A 10,000-nucleotide genomic window follows, 5' to 3' on the forward strand; every position below is an offset into this window, starting at 1 on the left:
GAATTTTCAACCCATGATGCACAGGAACTTCCGGTAAAAATCAACAGGTAATCAGGGGGACGTGGGTTCAAATCCCGCTCAGTGCATAAAAAGGTTTTCTCCCAATGAAAAATGTCATCCAGGGGTTGTCCGTCCTTGGTCCTTTCAAACCTCATTAATTAACTATATTTCGCCTAGGCTTGGACTGTGAATCCTTTCGTGATCCTCCTGGCGCTGTTGGTTCGAGAGACCCTCGTAACTTATATACAAAATGTCCTCTTTTCTCTCGTCCGCCTGTGAATCATCGTTCTGGTTGATCCAGCGTCATCTAGTTGGGGAAAAACATGGGCCCGGGATGACCACGTAACTCCCATTCGCTATCCAGATTGGGTATGTAGCCAGCATGGTTGCTCTGATAGTGTAGTGGTGATCACACCCAACCGGTAATCAGGGGGACGTGGTCCTTTCAAACCTCATATATATTCAGCTAAGCCGAAAAGCGGAGCTCCTCTGTCATTTCTTCACTGGAACTAATGTCAATGCTAAGACTCAAGGCAGGAATCCAGTAATGTCTTTTCTACTGTGATTATATTTTTTTTTTCACCTTTTTGCTGCACAACCATAACAACCATTCAATCAAGTGCAAACATGCATTTTATAAATACGTCTTGGCCTAGATGATTGTGAGCATAAATGATTATTATCAACCTTTTCATTTCCCTTGAAACAAAACAAATTATGGGTAGCAAACAAATATGCTTTAGCTAGTCCTTTTCCATATATGAAAGATCAGCAAAGTGCTCTTCTTTTTCCTAGGGTCGTGTGCACACAGCTTGACTGATCTTCAAGGAAACTTCTCGAGTCCGAATTATCCATCCAGCTACCCACATGACCTGAACTGCATCTGGTCTATTACTGTGACAACAGACAGCTACATTTGCTTGCAGTTTTCTCATTTTCATCTGGGAAATGGTGGAAGCAACTGTCCATTTGACTACGTGGAAGTATCTGACCCAAACTATCCATCGAGTTCCATACAAATAAAACGCTGTGGTTATCAAAGTTCTTGGTGTGTTTGGAGCATGAGCAATGCCCTACAAGTTCAATTCGTCACTCATCATTCCACTTCTTCAGCTCAAGGGTTCATGGCAAATTATTCAACTTACGCGAATCCTGCCAGCGGAAACTGCCTGTCTCTTAATGCAACACAAAGTAAGGAAATACTCACTTGGCATGTCCAGGAATGACCTTAAGTAAGAAACCTAAGTAGCCTTTCTGTTACAGTAGAAAGAACTCTAAAGAAAACGACAAAACGTTTAAGTTTACAAGACATGTTTCTACAGAAACTTCTGACTTGCCTACAACAGAAAGGCTTTCAAGGCTTTCTGTTACGTTAGATGAGGTTTTGCCTAGGTAAAAACACAGCTTGGATCTGCAGCCAGAAACCCGGCAAATACACAGATAGTTTCCAGTACTTGTTATGGCGTTCCATAGATTTCCTTTTTTAATAACATCAAAATCTCACCTAAATCGACTTTACTCTTCATTGAGAAAAATTATCTTGACAGAGCGAAAGCATAAAATATGAATCAACTGCAAATCTCGGGAAGTTGAGAATGGTTTCACTCGTTTTTCGATCAGGTATAATAATTATTGCAAACTACAAACCTTGACTACAAATGGTCAATGATAATGATAGCATCTCATCGGCAATAACACAAACAAACAACAAATAAATAGCCAGCAGTGTTGTCGTGATGGTGCAGTGGTTGGCACACCCGATTAGTAACCAGAGGGACGCGGGCTCGATTTCCACTCACGGCACATATGTTTTTCATTCAGAAACGTTTTCATACAGAAAAGTATATGGGTAGGTAGATACTTCTGTTCAGCCTCACGTGCGCACTTGCACCTCATGCCCGTCGTTGTTTAGCTTTACAACAACATTACATCAGTGGTGTTTTAGGAGATTTCTTGTGCGTAATATAATTTTTTTCAGTTATGCCTTTTCGTCTGACTGATTGGTCGGCGTCCTTTCTTTTCTTTGTGTCCCGTTAACATAACAAGGTTCAATCCAATCTCGTATCCAGAGTCTTCGGGCTTTTTGGTCAGCGGGTAAGCGCCCGGAAAGACTCTGGGATAATGGATTTGAACTATGTTTTTAATTGGCCGCTTGCGTAACAACGGCAGTCCGACAGGAGGTCGATAAGTATTTTGGAAACCACACAATTTGGAGGAAGATTCAAAATCTAAAACTATTTTCAGTGCTGTTTGTTTTTTCTACCTCAAAAATATATAAATCACAAAAATAATAAAACGACGGGGTTTGAATTATGTCTTAATACCGCATTATTCCTGTTGCAAAAGTACCGTGGGAAAACATTACATCAGTCTATCTGAGGAGAAATCCGTGGAATAAGGTCTTGTCGAAGCCATTCTGAATTACGGAAACATCAAATTGTGGTAGAAGAGGACATTAGTGTCGTTTCCACAAAAAAATTGTCCATCGTGTTGCTTGCACGATTGTATTCTGAACGATGGAATGCATGCTGAAACACTAGAAGTACACTTACCGAAAGCGTCAGAGGGTTCATCCTCACTCGCTCTTACAACAAGCCAATGATCATTTCTTCAATTTATTTTATGGTGTGCAAGGCTAAAATTTTTGTTTCTCGAACACTTCTACTGCTTACTGTTTTCTCTTTTTTGTTTCCGTTTAAACTCAAGCATGCGCAATAAGACCGGAACCAGCGCTTTCTGGGAAAATGGAGTCGATTATCCCAGAGCCTTTCCGGGCGCTCACCCGCTGACCAAGAAGCCCGAGGACTCTGGGTACGAGATTGGGTTCAATCTGAGTTACTTCATTTAGTTTTAATTTCTCTGGTACTAGATTTTAGAAAATCATGTATACCTGTGGCCAATTTGTTTTCCCTGGTTTCTGTTCCAAAGCACTTTCTACAACTGCATGCAACGACTACTGTTAGGAACACATTCGATCTTTGACTCAAGTTTACGTCAGCAAGAAGAGACATAAACAACACACCACAGGCCGACCAGTCTCTGTTGGTGCTTTTGTTATCGATCCGTCAAAGGATAAATACATTAGGGCGCTTGCGATTTTCTCGACAATAAAGTTTGAAAACAAATAATTCAGTGAAAGATCAAACAAAGTGTCAACTGAGTCCTGTCAGTTATGCTTTTTGGTCGTTCCGAGCTTTTTGAAGCGTCATTTTGCGAGATCTTTTCTCAACCGACGGCTAGAGAGTCAAGAAAATTGCAAGGCAGGCAGCACCAAGCCGCCGGCCGGTGTCCTCGTCTTGTTCAAGCTGACACTGACGCCAAACCGGTGAAAAACCACCATCCGATCGATTAGGGATGTCCCCATATCTACGCCGAATTTGAGCTTCATCTTTCGAAAATTCACTAAGAAAGGCGATCCTGAAATCCATAATCAAGCTTTCTCAACGTGATCGGTGCAAGAAACCAGATCAAAGGAATTCGAAGCATTTGAGTCTATTCGAATTTGCCAATTTATGCAAAGTGACCGTTGGCAGTTCCCAGCCCTCCTGGCAGCTCCCAACGATCGCTTTGCACTAGACGGTAGATTCGCATAGACTGAACTTGGAACTCCTTTGGTCTGGTTTCTTGCACCCATGACGTTGAGAAAGGTTAATTATGGATTTCAGGATCACCTTTGTTGGTGAATGTTTTTAAAGATGAAGCTCAAATTCGGCGAAGATATGGGGATATCCCTAATAGATCGGATGCTGGTGTTTTAAAGGTGAGAATTTCATTGGTTTGGCGTCAGTTTTAGCTTGAACAAGACGATGAAGGAGGAAAGATGAAACTCAAATTCGGCGAAGATATAAGGACATCCCTAATCGATCGGATGCTGGTGTTTTAAACGTGAGAATTTCCTTGGTTTGGTGTCAGCTGCAGCTTGAACAAGACCGTTGAGGTCACCGGCTGGCGGCTTGGTGCTGCCCGGCTGCTTTGTCAATTTTCTTGACTCTTCTAACCGTCGGTCGAGAAAAGAAAATGTCGCCTCAAACACCTCGGAACGACCAAAAAACATAACACAGGACTCCATTGACACTTTGTTTGATCTTTCATTGAATTATTTGCGCTAAAACTTTATTGCCGAGCAAATCACAACCGCCGTAATGTATAATCCTTGTACAGATCGATAACAACAACACTAACACAGGGTGGTCCACCTTTGAAGACACTACGCAAGAAGAAAAGTAACGTGATTCATTGTGAAATCCCTGAGGAAAGATGGAAGAAGATGCTGAAGCAAAGTGTGCTTGACTTTACATGATTTTAAATACTAATATTAATGTTTGAACATTTTTCTGATAGCAAACTATTGGATGACGACAAGTGCAGCTCAAATGCACTCTACACCACGTATGTATTGAAAAGCTTTTTATGCCACCAAGAAACAGAATCTTACTTGAACAGAGTCTACATGTACACGTACTGTACTTGTTCATATAGCGTACTCTGTTTGTTACAGTACTGTACGTGTAAATTGTTCTTCATTTTATATCTGCTACAGCAAAAGATTGTGTAAATTACAACAAAATCTAAATGATAATGTACATACTCTTGTATTTTTTTCAGTACTAATATTAATGTTTGTTCTTTATTCTGGCAGCAAACTATTGGATGACGACAAGTGCAGCTCAAATGCACTCTACACCACGTATGTATTGAAAACCTTGTCATTTAAATTCTTTATGATGACAAACATTTCATTAGTCCCTGGCGCCTTTAGCAATAAGATCAAACTAAACATTATGTATATATATAAGTTTGTGGTTTTCAGTATGTAGGCTCCACCACCACTAAGTTTAGGTTAAAGTTCAACAACCACAAGAGCCGTTTACGAGCCCACTCTAGGATGTCTGCTGTTAATAAGGAGAGCGATGATCTTATCTATAAGCATTTTTATAGTCATGGGCATCATGGACTTCAAGATGTTAGCATACAACTTATAGATAAAGTTAATGCAAAAGACGATCTGCTTGCTAAGGAAGGGCAATGGGCATATTGGCTCCGATCCTTGAAACCGGATGGGCTTAATGAGAGTGACTTCTTTTTTACCCAGAACAGAGGGGAACGTAGCCGAAAGTAAAATTCTGTTTCTAATACAGAATTGCCTATTACATACTTTATACTGGGTAATTTGTCTGCTATTTTCCCTTATTTTTACACTTACTTCCCTTTTATTTTTAGCGTAACTCGTATGCTCTCCGTCCTTATGCTATCCGTAGGCACGCGCGTATGTTGTCCATTGGCACGTACGGATGTTACTTATGTTTGAATTGTTACGGTTAGTTACGGTTTTCATCAAAGCCGTAGCGCACACTTTCGTATTTCAGTGGCGTAGTAGAAATGTTTCTTCATTCACCCTGAAGAAGACTGACAAGTTGGTCGAAATATAGGTTTCCTCTCTCTCTCTCTCTCGATTTTTATTCACGAGTTGTGAAGGATCGCTTAAACGAACGAGTGAGCGAAGCGAACGAGTGAGTTTAACGATCCTTCACAACGAGTGTGTAATAAAAATCGTACAAACGAGCCAATCATGAAGTAATTTGTTTATTATATAAGTACAGAGATCATAAAGTTAAGGAGGTAAGTGTTAATCGAGACGCTATCAAACCACCGATCGTGAACAAAAGTCCAAAACAAATAGCAAAATAAAAGAAATCTTTACCTTGCCATTTCCGGTTTACAATCATATCCAACCATAACAAAGCCGTAATTAGCAAATCCGCACCCACTAGTACTCAAACTAAGAAAAGCTGCAATTGTAGGAAACCTAACGAGTGTCCCATGGATGGAAACTGTAATGTGGAAAGCGTCATCTATCAGGCCGAGGTCACCACAGAAACCACAAAGGAAACATACATTGGACTCTGTGACACTGCGTTTAAACTGCGTTATAGAAACCATGTAAGCTCATTCCGAAACGAGCGTTACAAACATGCTACCGAACTTAGAGAATACATATGGAGTCTTAAAGATAAGAACGCTAAGTATAACATCAAATGGTGCAAGGTAAAACAAGCTAGTTCTTACTCCAATGTAACCAAGAGATGCAATTTGTGTTTGTGGGAAAAGTATTTTATCATTTGTAAACCGGAAATGGCAAGTCTAAACAAAAGAAATGAGCTGTCATCGTGTTGTAGACATGTTAGGAAATTCATGTTAAAAAATGTAATGATGTAATGACGTGCCTAGACGTCACGTACGTATCCATTGTTCTGTATTTCAAATTTCTGTGATTGTAACCGTTATTTCTGGCAGTTGCCTGATGATTGCTTCGCAAGAAGCATGAAACTCAGAGTTGCAGTAAATGTTCAAATAACCTATCTCTTGGAGTATAATTATATATATATATATACATAAGTTGAAGGATTAAAGAGGACGCATCGATTCTCTGTTACTATGAGTAACAGAGCGAAAGCATAAAACATGAATCAACTGCAAATCTTGTAAAGTTGAGAATGGTTTCACTCGTTTTACTATTGACTTAGATCAGGTATAATTATTGCAAACTACAAACCTTGACTTCAAGTTGTCGATGGTATTACTTTAATTTGAGATCACTGATAGCGATAGCATCTCATTGGCAACAACACAAACAAACAACAAATAAATGGCTTTCTGAAAAATTAGTTGGCCGTAAACATTTTACAAAGGATGATTCGGTTTTTACTACAATTACCTTAAAAGTTCGCAATTTATTGGTAAGAATGAGAACTGTTGTGACGGAAAGTATTTCCAATGCTCATCTTTGTAAATCATGTTTAGTTTGGCAAGGAGTTGTTGCTCTTCGCGACAATTCTCTTGTAAACTTTAGCCTTTAGCACTATTAGAACAAGAAAACCAATTCAAAAGGACCTGAAGTAACAACGAAGAATTGAAGAATAGAAGTCGCTCATTAGCAACTTTTCCTTTTTTAAGTGTGATTCCCAGTGGAGATTGAAATTATATAAATGTTCTGGCAAATTCAAAGTTACGTAGGCCAGAAGAAGGCAGGGCGAGATTTTTGACTTCGTCAACGCAAACTTGAAGAAACAATAAAATAGTTTTAAAGTGCAGAAACGTCTCGTACGTTGGCCTAGCTCGCAAATCAGTCATAAACCCGAGGCCAGTCAGGATAGAAGCCGTCTGGATTTCGCTTGCCTTTTCTTCACGAAATTTAAAAGTTAAAAGTTTATCAGCAAAAAAGGAGAATAAATATAATGTGCGTGAACAACCGTGTGCCCCCCTCCCCCCTCCCCGCCACCTATTACTATAGCGGTTTTCAATTGAGTGTCGAATGCAATTAGCGAATTGCTTTGCTTTTGCATTACTTCACCCAATGATAGGTTCAAAATTCTCGCGCCACTTTATCAACCAATCAGAAGTAAAATCGAAATCAATCGTGGCTCGCGTGCACATATTCCCGCGCTTCGTGTCGTCTCTGTGTACTGTAATTACTTTGATTTTTGATTGGTTTGCTGTATTGTCTCCGTCCTTTTTGATTGACCAAAGTAATTACTTATTGGTTTTGGTTTTACGACACTCGATTGAAACTCGCTCTATTACTATAACTAATACTATAAGGAAAAACGAAGACTCTTAGCATCTTTTCGTTATGTAGCAACGTCCGAAGACAGCGCCATTACAATCTTGCCGCACAACACGATCGAGCTTTCCTCTCGCAGACTCGTACACCGTAATCCATAATTTGGCAAAGACAGCCGATTCATTTCGCAGCTCTTAACACCCAAATGCTGATTCTTACCACTTCAACCAAAAAAAAAAAAAAACAAAAAAAACACGAAAAGTGATAAAGTTAGACTAGGACTGTTGTTCGCAGTCTTTGTACGAAGATATCAGAATTTTTCAAACTAACGCAAATCGTTAATTTAGGTAAACTGGCTTTGATTGAGCGTAAAAACCCATGACCATCAATGTGATTTCCCGTCAGAAAAACGCGGCTTGCCAAATGCAACGCTGGCCATGCGATTTCCCGCCAAAGAAACTTGCCAAAGCTCCCCCCACCCCAAAGGCGGTCATTCCTTCCCACCTCCACCCCGACAGTCTGTATGGGCGGACGGACGGGCGTACGCTGACGTCATAAGCAACATTTCTCACATCAATAATTTTTTTTTAAAATTTTTTTTCAACGGTAATTTCTGAAAATGTATGTTGTATCATACGAAACGCCAATTTTTTTTTTTTTTTTTTTTTTGACCAATTTAAAATGGCCGAAAAACAAGAGCACTTATGATGGACCTATAACAAAGTAAATATTTTCACGATTTTGGGGCTCTGTTTTCTTTTACAATGTGCTATAGTTCACTGATGGCTAAAATCTCTACATCGTCTTTTCTTTCAGCTAAACCGAAGGTAATAATTCCTTTACGAGTGGTTCGAACAGTTTCGGAACATTATGTGTGGTGCTTGTCTGAAGGGACGCAACAGATCCGCATGAAAATGATGAACTCATCTACAAACTTGGCTTCCGGGCAGGGAATAGTGTTCAGCAAAATCAACCAGGATGGTAACTATAGTTGCATCGCTACAAATGAAGTTGGCACTGAATCAAAGACGTTTTACGTTTCTCTCATAGGTGAGATTTTACTGAGCTGATTGCCCTCCGACTGTCGTTACGAAACGAAGCTGTAGCAATAAAGCGATGCATTCTAGAATAATTATTCAATAACATTATTACCCGTTATCAATAGTCTACAGCTCACAGCTCTACGCAAGCCATTTTATTCTGAATCTTCTTTTGTACTGCTTTGTGTTTTACCCCGATTTTCACTTGTTTATAATCAGATGACTTATTCGCAGATGTAAGAATTACAGAAGAATTTAAATTGAGACAAGAGCATTCTTGAAAACAGGAAACACCAAAAACTTCCCTCGAATATAATCTTATTTTTGTAACTTGCATGACCACTCGTCTTTAATGCATAAATTCAAGAGAAAATAAAAAGGGAAGAGAGGGCATTCCCTACACATGCCCTTTTCCATGGGTAATATGTCTCAAGTTGTTTTTAGAAAGGATCATGGTTAAATTGTGGAGGCTTCGCATGCCATGACTCAACGATAATCAAATCATGCCAGACGCCGTCGCAATACTAAATATTTTGAGCAAGAGCCGATACAACGTAGATTTGATTTTGAAAAGCTTCAAAATATATATTAATTTTCTCAACCGGTAATTACGCCTATCAGATCAAGCCAGTGATCAAACATACACCGACAGGAATATTTAATTGTCAACGGTTGGTTACTTCAAAACTCCGTCGCTATGAGTGCGAAATGAGTTTGAGGGTGAATCACTGATCATTTTTTTATATTTCGATCGCTCATAGACCATTTTACGAATACGGCGGCCATTTTGAAATCTTTTGTTTCAAATAGCTATTATGGGATTTTAAGGGGACAAATGCATACTAATTTGCCCCCTTGGAATCCCATAATAGCTATTTGAAACAATGGATTTCAAAATGACTGCCGTAACAGTAAAATGGTCTATGTTGCAGAGTAGCCTTTTTGTCTGTTGGCGCTATCCTGGTGGAAAATAGTTTGCAAATTACATTGTACTTCGATGATTCGTCAATAAAAGCACAGACGGCCCAGACTCGGAGAGTAAAAAAAATATAAGGATTTGTATGGGAATCTCGATAAAAAACTAAAAAAGATATTTACACTCAAAAGTTCTCAATAAAATAGCTGTGTGGTTATTTGCCTGATCGAATGCGATTTAAGCGACTTCTCAAATTCCCGAGTTGTCACTCGTACCTAAATAAAGAAATGCTGGAAAGTAATTTCTAGCTTACCTGACATCTTGCCAATAAAATTACACTTCTCCGGCATCAGTCATGCTCAAACTAAGGCGATGGTCACACGGATAAATTTACTTCACTTTGACAAAGTTTCAAGGTCCAGGAAGCGTCCATTGCTGAGGAACAGCGAAAAATATTCAAATAGTCAAAATCCTTGGAGGCTC

Source organism: Montipora capricornis, chromosome 6 (assembly GCF_036669925.1).
Source record: "Montipora capricornis isolate CH-2021 chromosome 6, ASM3666992v2, whole genome shotgun sequence".
NCBI lineage: Eukaryota > Metazoa > Cnidaria > Anthozoa > Scleractinia > Acroporidae > Montipora > Montipora capricornis.